Genomic DNA, 11,309 nt, shown 5'->3' with positions numbered 1-11,309 from the left:
AGTGGGATGCATCTGAACTAAAGAGCCATCTAGCAAGGGTGCCAGTCCAGAGCAACCTGGACAAAGCTCAACAACCTCACAGCCCATCACTCGTGAATGGCTCACCCTCAGGGCTGCACCACAGTAACCTCAACTGACTCTGACCTCATTACCCCAGAAGAGTAGTATTTCCATTAAGGTAAGTTAATCTTTAAAAATGAAGCCCTAAATTTCAGCAACCAGCATACTTTCCTTCACTAAAGGCATGCATGCCTTCCGGTCCCACCTGTTTTTATTCTGTTTAAAAAAAAAAAGGCTGCTCCAGCCAAAGCAAATCCTCTCTCTCTCTCTCTCACCAGCCGTAAGGCTGATCTCCCAACCGCCTGGTATGGAACTGAAGATGCAGCACACTGATTTGGCCCATGTTTTTTTTTTTTCATCGATAAGGTACCTGTTCACTGGTTCATGTGTCATCTGATGAAAGCAGTGATGACCTTTTCCAACAATTGGCCTCTATCTTTACATTGGCTTTCTGCACTTGACTGGGAGCCATGAAGATCACCTTTCAGGCACTTTTCAACCTATTCCTGTAAAATGGCAATAAAACAAAGTGGCACAGAAGTAAAGGACTTCTGTGACTATACTGAGGACTAGATAGAGGCACTCTTAGCTTGTGAATGTAAAAATGTCACAGATCATCTCTGAGCATGTTCCAGCTGGAGGCAAAAAAATGCTTCGGGGTAAACATATGGACTACATGTGCAGAAGCACTAAAAGTTTGGTATGAAAGTTACATATGCAAAATTACCACAAAAATCTCTGCTGTGATCATTAGAAAATTGCCTTGGAGTGTGGGTTTCCAGCTCACCTTCCAAGCTATGCAATTCCTTCCATAAAACCCCAGGCAGCATTATTCCCTTTCCCTGGCCTACCTTACCTCAGGATGGCACAGTAAATGTGCCTGTTCCAAGCCCTAACTGCTAAGATAACTGTAAGAAGTGATCCCTTTTTGGGGAGGTAGGAAGAATAAATCAGAAGGTTTGATTCTAACCTCTAAAAATCAATTTTTAAAAATTGGTACACATCTGTACTTTCTAAAACAGACATCTTAAATACCGCCTAACTGTGTTTGCTTTGGCAGACACATGGGTAACTCTTATGACAGGCAGGCTTCCATATCCGTATTTATGGCAAATATGTCAGAATGTAATCCATCTCAGTGTCTGTGAAGGTCTCAACAATTACGAGTTATCATTTCCTTCTCATTATATCACTTTACTTCTTTTCAAAGACAGACATAGAAATTACCATGAAGTGGAGAATACTCAAACCTCAGAAAAAATAGAACACCACTCTTACAGCTGAGCAGATGGGTGGTATATATAATATTTGTTTCATTTCTTGTCTCCTCTTTGACTGATGCAATGTAACACACCACAACTCAATATTTTCAAGGAGGTGGCATTTCACAGGAGGGACTGCTAGCATGGCAGAGAGGAGCTTCCATCAGCCAGATTTACTACTGATGACACTAGTGATTCAGTGACATTAAAGTAATAATCAAGTACCACTTCCAAAAGGGAACAGGTACCTTTGAAGAAGTAATATTGCCTTTTCTTTGACTTTCATGCTCCAGTTTATCCCCAACAGATAGATGCAGTAAAGAACCTGCACCCATACTGTGAACCATTTCCTTTAACATCAGTTCCAGGTGAAATGACAGCAGCCAGAAAAGCACAACAATTTCTCTGATGTTAATAATGAGCAGTTCTCCAAAAAACGGATGGGTGATTGTTTTTATTCCAGCAAGTTGGCCATTTGCAAACAGATTGTGTCCAAAAATTTAACTTGTATATTTGGAATATGGGGCATCAAGTATAGGTGCCCATATGTGCAGTATAAAAATGATAGGTTCCCAGACCAGCCACAGACATCTATATCATTCATATTTTGCTGATGGTGTTGGGAGAGACCAAGAAGTTGCAGGATTCAGAGTAGCAGTCAGCTTTAGGAAGACCATCTGCGGCCTAACATCCTAAAACAATCTCCTTACGATGTGCACCACTTCCAGGAAAAGAAGGAAAGAAGGAAGGGGGGGAGGAGTGAAGGAGAAAAGGAGGGAGGGAGGAAGGGAGGAATAATTATATCAACCATGGTCCAACCAGGAAACAGAAACGACTCTGTTTTGGTTTCTCAGGAGACAGCAAAGCTGAGTAGCTACTAGGAGGTGGTAAGGCAACCCAGAAATTAGCAGCAGCAGGAAATTACTACCACCCCTTAGAGTAGAGGGTCAAAAGGAGGAGGTGATGTTACTAGAATCCAGAAGCCAAATTACCCTGTGGAAGCTAGAACCACAGTAGGCCTGTCCAGTGGAGGCTGGAGCCATGAAGGAACTGCCATCGATGCTGTCAGTGAAGAATCTGTGGATTCAGGGCTTCTCCCTCCCAACACCCAATTCTTGTTGGTGCCTTCCATTGACCAAACTCAGCCAGAAGCCAGCTGACACAAGATCTTAGGAGCTCAGCCTGCAGGGGTCAGCGTCCTGCAATACACAGCAGAGCAGAGAAGGGCAAGGAATGGATCTGAGGACTCACAAGCCAGGCCTGGCACACAGTTTAAATAACTAAAAATAAGGGGGAAAAAAAAGAATCTAATCTCAATCCTAACAGATTCAACAGGATGGGGTTGCTTATTAGCTCTGAGAATAAGGAGTCAGGTCCAATCTGCAGGAAAAGTCAAATTAGGATACAACAAAAGTAACACTATCAGACATCAGTATGAAAGATGCCACAAGATAAACCATGACACCTGCCGAGTGAGTGATCACGAGGTGGGAGAGACCACGTTGGCCTGTGACAGACTGGTTCTATTTCAGAAAGAAGGAAGATCAGGATGAAGTCAGGGCTTCCTGGGCAGAGCAGGCACCATCTGCAGAAACAAACGGGTGTTTCACTGGGTCAAACACTACATACTCACAGTCAAAAGATAAATGACACCTGTGGAAAGGCACTGTATTCCTTGGTGGGGAGGAGAGCAGGTGGCCTGTGATCTTACCACAGAGGGCCCTGGTCCAGGCTAGAAGCCACACTGCAGGGCGTGGAATGACTAGGCGCAGTCATACTGTAGTGCGGCAATGAGCGGAAAGACAAAAACAAGCTTGCAGGGTGATAGGTTTCCACAAAGAATCTGGTTTGAAAACAGAGGAGAGAAAAAGCAGAGACTAAAGTCAATGGCCAAGAACCCACACAAGAAATTTCTTGTCAGTCTTTACCTGCAGCCTGAAGGACTGAGGGAGGATGTGCGTCTCATTTGTCTTAGTATTCCCAGAGCCCTGAGCAGTGTCTTACACCTAGTAGGTGCTCACTGCAAAGTTGTTGAATGAATGATTGGGCTGAGGTGGAACCAAAGTCAATTGGAAGAGCAGAAGAACCACCTAGAAGGCATGAAAGATGCTCTGAGGCAATGGGGCCGCATGGTGGCCTGCTGGAAAACCCCAGCAGCAGCCAGACCAGGTGGGCAGCCGCAGTCAGAAAATGAGACAGTTCCTTCTGAGCAAATATGCAATCAGAAATAGCACAGGTCTATGCAAATGGCCACAGCTGCGCAGCTAAGGACTGCAGTGTGTGCTCAGCGTAGAATACACTTCTGCCCACCAAGTGCTTCCCAGCCATCCCTCAGCTCAAGCGGCCAGGAGGGGAGACCCATGGTGGGAACAGGCTTGTCTCCATTCTGGTTTCAAAAAGGCTTTCAGAAATGCCTCAAATGTAAAGTTGTTAGGTAACAACAGCATGTTTAATGTAAGAATTGTTAGTGTTCTCCTCTATCTCTAGGTGTACCGGACCTTCTCATTTAGAGGGCTGCTTTAACAGAGACAGCTGTAATATATGACTGCTTTCTGACTTGTCTTGCCTCCTTAAAACCTACACCAGGGCCAGGATGAGGGCAAGGCCCTGAGCAGAACCAGTGAGGAGTCAGTGCTACCTAGGATTTTGACAGGAAGAGCCACATCCTACTGACATTGTGCCTCTCCTTTTCCGCAGGCGAGAATCTAGCCCAGAGTTGGCTTGAGGCAGAGACTCAAGTACTTGTTAAATGAAGTAGAAGTTATAACAATTCTCTACTTTGAAAGAAACCAAAAAAACCCAAATACCTTTAGTTACAATTTATATCAATACTATCAATAACAATTAAAATGTACTAAACACAAACTGAGGTCCAGGAGCCATGCCCACCTACAAAACGGTCAACCCACTAGCCCGCATACTCTTCAGCAATTCACAGTCCACATTGAGAAAGCTCCTACTGGATGGAATCAAGGGCTCAGTCGTATGCTTATTTGCTATTCTCCACCTTCTTCCATTAAAGATCTGAGGTGACCTACAATAACATATATGAATATAAGATTTTTAAAGTACTTTGGTTTCCTGTGACTGCCACAGTAAAGTACCACATGTTGAGCAGCTTACACAACAGAAGTTTATTGACTCATAGTTCTGGAGGCTAAAGTTCAAGACCAGGTTTTGGCAGGTTGGTTCCTTCTGAAGGAGGTAGGGAAGGATCTATTTCAGGCCTTTCTCCTTACTTGTGGTAGTGTTTTGGCTTCTGACAGCATAATTACAAATCTTCACATGGCATTCTTCCTGTTTGCATGTCTATGTCCAGATTTCTCCTTTTCATAAGGACACCAGTCATATTGCTAAGGGTCCACCCTACTCCAGGATGACCTCGTCTTAATTAATTACATCTGCAATGATCCTGCTTCCAAATAAGATCACATTCTGAGGTACTGGGAGTTAGGACTTCAACATACGAATTTTGAGGGGTACAACACAAGTCATAAAAAAAAGCAAAAATGAAGAAAGCATGGAGAAATTCCCAGCAGACAGAAAACACACTTTTTATCTATTCACTCTCCTAAAATTAATAAATAATAAAAAGTTATTAATCCATGTGCAGAAAGAGGCTCCAGAAAAGACAACAGTCCATTGGAAATGGAAATGGAATAGCACAGAGAGAAGCAGTAACTGACCTGGCAGAAAAGAAAGAAGTGACAACCCAAGGCCAATAAAATGTGAGGCATTTTATCCTCCACAGCATCCAGAAACCCTGCCCTGGGGGATGCCAGATGAGGCAAAGGCTGGCAAGAAGCTTGACACTACATTGGTTTAACAGTCTATGTTCAGAAGGGCCTCTTCCCCACCTCACAAGCCAGACAACAGCCTAAAAAACTTCGAGCATTATTTTTCAAAAGATTGAATGGGAAGTTCCAACCCATAGGACACCAGCCTTATAAGAGACCTGGGGTAGGTGCTAGGCATGATGCTAAAACCAGGGATACCAAGTGAAAGCCCACATAGTCCATGGGACTCTCAGCCCTCTGCCCCTACCCAGATCTTAGAACAGCTGCAACCAGAAATATGAACATAAAGACAGGAGGATGGAAGCTTCTACACTGGAGACCCAAAGGAACCTGGGGAATATCATATGATAATGATATTCAAGGTTCCTCAACAAAAAACTGGCTCCCTGCCAGGTTATCCTATAGTGATCCCTACCAATCAACAATCCTTGTCCATGTTTATAAAACTTCAAGTAAGCTTTTAGCATCTCACTCTTAAAACAAAGGGACAATCAGACACTAGAAGAAAGTCAGACATGGGCTGATTAAACAGACACCAGGAGGAAACAGAAAATAAAAGGAACCAAATACACTTAAAATTTTTTTTTAAATCAGTGATTAATATACTTAGGTAAGGAAGAACAAAATTTGATGAAAAGGAAATAATTGGTGAACAAGAAAGGCCTCTTGGCAATTAAAAACAGGATTGTTAAAACTCATGCAGAACATTAGAAAATAAAGACAAGAAAATCTCTCAGAAAGTAGAACAAAGTGTCCAAGAGTTACAAAATAGGAAAGAAGAGATAAGAAAGAAAGAGATAAAGGAAAAGGACCGATTTGAGAAGTCCAACATCTGAATAATAGGAGTTGCCAAGTAGAGATTTGTGAAATGGAGGGAAGAAAATTATCAAATAGTAGCCATAATAATAATAAGAGAAAATTTTCTGAAACTAAAGGAAACATGTCTCCCGATAGTAACAGTCCACTGAGACACTAGCATGATGAATGGAAGAATACACACAACCATGGTCCACCACTGTGAAATTTAAGAACATCAGGACTAAAGAGAAGACTTGAATGCTCCCAAAAAGACAATACAGGTCACATTGAAAGTACTGGGAAAGAAAAGCGCACTGCAGATAAAATAGGGTAGTAGGTAAGAGCATATACTTTGGAGCCAACTACCTGGGTTAGCAACCTAACTAATTAGTTGTGTGACTTTGGGTAAGTTACTTGACCTCTCTTGACTGGGCTCTCCATCTCTAAAACAGAAATAACAAGAATCTGTCCTTTATAAGTGAGAAAATAGAGCCTGATTCATGAAAAATGTTACATAAGTGCTAATTTACTTCTTTCTCTAGTCCTCTCAACAGCAACACTGGAAGCTAGAAGACCATGGACTATTATCTTCAAAAGTCTGAAAGAAAATATTTTCAGATCTAAAATTCTATGCCAACTAAGCTAAAGGGAAGACATTTTCAGACACATGGGGTATCTAGGATTTTATTTCCCTTCTGTCCCTTCTCAAGAAGAGATTGTTTGCTTAAACAAAACCAGAGAAGTTGAAGACATAAAATGCAGGTAACAGAAGATTCAACAGGATGACAACTGTACTTCAGGTATTCAGTCCTAAAAATGGAGGGTGGGGTCCCCAGGAGACAGACCTAGAAGAAAAAAGGTATTATGGTAACACAGTATATAAACAATATTATCGGTAGACATTCAGTAGCGATACAGAGCGTTGGGGGGTGCACATTCCTGTATGATCAGATAATCCTGGACACTTCAGCATTCCTTTGAAAAGGATGTCTAGTAATTGCTTTTTCCCATTTGAAAGTCTCAAAATTTTTCCTTACACTTTGTTAAGGGCTAATTAGTCCATAGAAACGTGTGCCATAAGTTTTCATATAATTATTCAACAGTGGGATGCAAGTTTGGTTTGAGTTCATAGACGTCAAAATAAAAAGGAAGACTGGTTATAAGTTTACTGGGGTGCCCAGTGGGGCTTCAAATATTTTGAAACTGAAGAAGTTTCATTTCATTTTTAATTGCTGGAAAATTTTTTCTCTGAAGAAATTAACAGCTCAATTTGCCTTTGTAGCCACTTTCCTTTGCTTGGGAGAAAATTACTAAAATGGTCCCTTTATTTATACAAATGTAAATACCCACCTGTTGCTTCAAACAGCCCATGAAGTTGCCATTAACTTTGAATGCAGTTAGGTTAGGCAATATGTTTAATAAGGGAAATTGGGTTCATTTTAACTAATAGCATTTCACTGGAGAGTTTTTTATTTTGATTCCTTTCTCTATGGGTTTAGACTAAACCATCTCTAAAAATTAGTTTTCAGGGTACATATGTTTCTTTTTGTACAAGTATCTGCTCCTACAAAAGATAAGACTGAACTTTGCCAGGAAGCCTATCCTTCTGACCTTCTGTCTATGCCAGACTGTGAACAGGGACTAACCTTGTCTGGACTAAACTATAAGAGCCACACAGTGTTTCTTAAATGGCCCAGATTTTAGGAGCTATATAATCAATTATTGGGATTTTCTTCTTCAAGCCAGAAAAACCCAAACACATACTACAGGTTCGTGTCTCCCTGTTCCTATAGTTTTATCATCCTAAGAGAAGGGAGCATACCTCAAACAGTTTCTGAGAGCACAAGGGGCAGAAGATGACCAAGTCTTCCCCATCCCAGAACAATCCTCAGGAACTGTGTTCTTTTTCATCTGTATAAGGAAAATTTAGAACTTGAACATCTATTAATAAAGGATTGGTTTAAAGATTTAATTTCTGTATGGTATATCCAAATAATGGAATATAATATAAACATTAAAATAAACATAGAAGGTAAATATGAATTGACAAGTAAAATATTTTCCTCACATGAAAAGGGTGGGCAAGGGAGAGCTGGTGCAGCTCCTCAAAGAACCAGTCACCTCTGTCTTCCCAGACCACCGTCCTCCGGGGATGGTCACAGGAGACAGTGGTGCTCCCAGGATTCGCTTCTAAGCTCCAGGCAGGATGAAGAGGGAAGGAAAAAGTATAAAAGGTACTGGCTAGCTGTCTTTTTTTTTCTAACCAGAGAGATGATAGTATTTCTAGAAGGTCCTCCCCATATATACTTCTGCTTTCATTTAGTTGGCCAGAATTGGGTCATGTGACTGCTGTGACATCACTAGCTACAAGGGAGCCTGTGCAATTTGGTTTCTCAGTTGGGCACTGTTGCTACCCTGAACGCAATCAGGGTATAGACCTGGCAGTGTCTGCTCCATGAGTGTAGTAAAGACTAGAAGAAAGACCCCAAACAGTTAACAGGCCTTGTCTCTAGGTGCAACATTCTAAATCATCCATAGTAGTCTTCTTTATGTTCTTCTGTATCACTTGAAGTTGTATCATCAGTTGTATTATTAAAAATCCAGAACCTCACCTCCCACCACAGAATTACTAAATCAGAAACTCTGGGACTAATAATCTACTACAAGGTTGACTGCTTCTCAAGGTGATTCTGAAACTCAGGGAGGATTGAGAAAGAGTGCACTATATCTATCACTTTTAAAAATCAGCAAAGAGATAAAGAAAAAGTACTTGTATTTTGAGAGAAAAAATTGTGACATGTCAAGGATCTCACTCAAGTTAGCAAGCATTTTTCACAACAGAGCTACAAATACAACCTAATAATGAGTGTGTCAACTGTTTCTTCCCGCTTTAAATCATTAACATTTATTCTGGCCTATTACCAGTAAGATTTTTTTCAAAACTGACCTTCAGAAAAAGGGGGGAAAAAATTAACCTTGTGTTTTGATGAATTCCTCTACATTTTTCTTGAGTTGCATTGCCCAAATTTACAGACTCAATTAGATTTATCGTAAACCTTTATGTAAAGAAATAAAAGAACATGGAGTGGAAGTGGGAAAGGGAGAAACAGGTCTGAGGTGGGCAGACTCAGGACCACATGACCTTGAACTATTCAAGGAAATTCGGCTGAAAGCTGGAAATGACTCCCTTTCTCTTCTAAATGATGAGTGGGCAGAGAAGGAGAAAGGAAAGCTGATACCATTTTGACTGGGAGGTGAAGGCAATGAGATTAATTTTTAGGCGTTGCCAAATACCTGATGATAACACCTGTGCCTTTTGGCATCAGGAAGCAGGTTTTGTTTTGGTTTTTTGGATATTGCATTAACACCATAATAATTTCATTTTCTCTTTTTGTTAAATGTATTATCTACCTCTGTTTTAATTGTCAGGGGATGTATAAATAAGTATGTATTGCACCTGAAATGACTTCTCATCAGATTGAAAATAAAAAATCCCCAGTCACTATTTAGAGGGAAACTAATGTTTTTTCCTGCAAAAGTTTCACACACTTAAGTAGATCCTGAATTATATCATCATACCCACAATATGTAAGAAGTCAACAAAGTTATTACTCAAATTTCATTAATCTAAAAATGTCACCCAGAGAAATGGTATGAGAGTGATTTTAAAGGACTAGAATTTCACACAGAATTGTAACGGTCGATTCCTTCTATCATGAGATTTCACACTAAGAGCTCAAATCGGAGTTAAACATGGATTTCCAGGTAAGACACCCAGAGCCTGGGAGAAGTCGGTCAACATGGAGGGCTCCTGGCTGTTCTTCATGTTGTTTACCTTCTGGGTATCAGTGAATCTTCAGCCACCTGTCTGACCGCTACATATACTTCACGAATACAGAGTGCTCTAAAAAAATTCTAGTGTCACAAACATTCTTGTAGAAATAATCACCTACAATTCTTGCTTCTTGCCTTTATTTTTCTAAAATTAAATAAAATATTCTTATATGTTCACAGACATGTAGACTACTGAATGGTATGACTGACAGTACTCTTAAGTATTGTCAAATTTGAGTAGACAGAGGCCAAACAAGCCAGGAGAGCTGAGGTTGGATAAAGTTAAAACTAAAGATGTTTCACTGTCTTCAAAGCTGTTTATAGCTTTTCCTAGAACTTGATTGACTGGGTTAACCATTTGTGAAGGATAGATCAGGCATGAGGAAATGTTGGGGAATAGAGGATCACTGAAGCCAATGCTAGCAGTATTCATGCTGCTGTCACAGCCCTGCCCTGCCCTCAAGCTCACCATCTACGGGAGAGAGGGTGCAGCGAGCACAGCTCAGTCTGACATGAGCTAGAGCAAGAGGACGCGCATGGCTGTATGGCACTTAATCCTATGTGGCAGGGAACAGGAAAGAAAGGGTCCCAAAAAGGCAGAGAGTGGTGTAAAGAGAGGGAATCATATGTAAAAAAGGATGAAGGCTAAAAGAGCAAAGACATTCCAAGAAGTACAGCCCTGCACGGCCAGAGTGGAGAGTGCCTGTGGGCACAAAGCCACATGTGCCAACAGGTGCTTTGCTAACAGGTATGAACTGTGTCCTGAAGGTTTGGGGAGCCACTGAGGAACCTTACAGAAGTAGTGACATGATCACATTCAATAGGATTGGGACAGAGGGCCTGACTCATGGCCGTGGCAGATGGGATGGAGAAGAGAAGACATATTTGAGAGATATTCAGGAGGCAAACTTGACAGAACTTGGTGAGTTATGTTGGAGGAAAGGGGAAAAGAGAGGAGTCCAGAATGTTTAATTTCTCTTGGTGAGTAAGTAAGTAATGGTACCCTTTCCCAGATAAGGGAATAAGGGCAGATTGGATAGAAGGTGAGGCTGGTTGCCAGCCCAGCAGCCATATCCCTTGCTAAGAGAACCCCAAATGTGTTCACCTTCCTCTGAGGGCCCATGATTTCAAGTGAGGCTGGACCCCTTCCCAGCACTCAAGCAAGATATCTTATTAGATCTAGACCTGCACTGTCCAGTACAAGAGCCACTGGCCACATGTGGCTATTGCTCATAAAAATGTGGTTAATCCTTTGCCCCCTTACAGCACTAAATTATGTTTTCTACCTTTATCTTGCATCTACCTACCACTTCAGCATTTTATTAAAAAATATAAAAATAAAAAATAAGGGAGAAATGTGGGATTCACATATAAATCAAGTATAAAAATCAAATGAATAATCATATCTGACTTGATTGTTTATAGTTCATGATGTGTGATCAAAACCAAAAGTTTCTGTGATATGACTGCCCTTGCACTGTTCACCATGTAAGAACTTATTCACTATGTAAGAACTTGTTCACCATGTAAGAACTTGTTCGTTATGCTTCAGAAGATT

The 11,309-nt window shown here is 41.1% G+C and overlaps 2 long non-coding RNA genes across 2 annotated transcripts in view; both read right to left on the bottom strand.

The window, feature by feature from the left end:
• Nucleotides 1–1,761: 1,761 nt before the first annotated feature.
• LOC118966938 (uncharacterized) lies at nucleotides 1,762–3,396 on the bottom strand. The gene is made up of 2 exons (XR_005053698.2): nucleotides 3,034–3,396; nucleotides 1,762–2,907 (listed from the first exon to the last, which is right to left on the bottom strand). It is a non-coding gene; the product is annotated as an uncharacterized lncRNA (long non-coding RNA).
• A 3,028-nt stretch (nucleotides 3,397–6,424) lies between these two features.
• Nucleotides 6,425–11,309, bottom strand: part of LOC140850082 (uncharacterized) — a 31,315-nt gene continuing 26,430 nt past the window's right edge. The window contains exons 2-4 of the long non-coding RNA XR_012132825.1: nucleotides 7,986–8,107; nucleotides 7,740–7,828; nucleotides 6,425–6,762 (exon numbers count right to left, since the gene is read on the bottom strand). This is a non-coding gene — a long non-coding RNA (uncharacterized lncRNA). The remainder of the gene's footprint in view (nucleotides 6,763–7,739; nucleotides 7,829–7,985; nucleotides 8,108–11,309) is intronic.

This window comes from Manis javanica, chromosome 6 (genome assembly GCF_040802235.1).
Source record: "Manis javanica isolate MJ-LG chromosome 6, MJ_LKY, whole genome shotgun sequence".
NCBI lineage: Eukaryota > Metazoa > Chordata > Mammalia > Pholidota > Manidae > Manis > Manis javanica.
The sequence above is the reverse complement of the archived record's forward strand: the minus strand, read 5'-3'. Positions and strand labels throughout refer to the sequence as shown.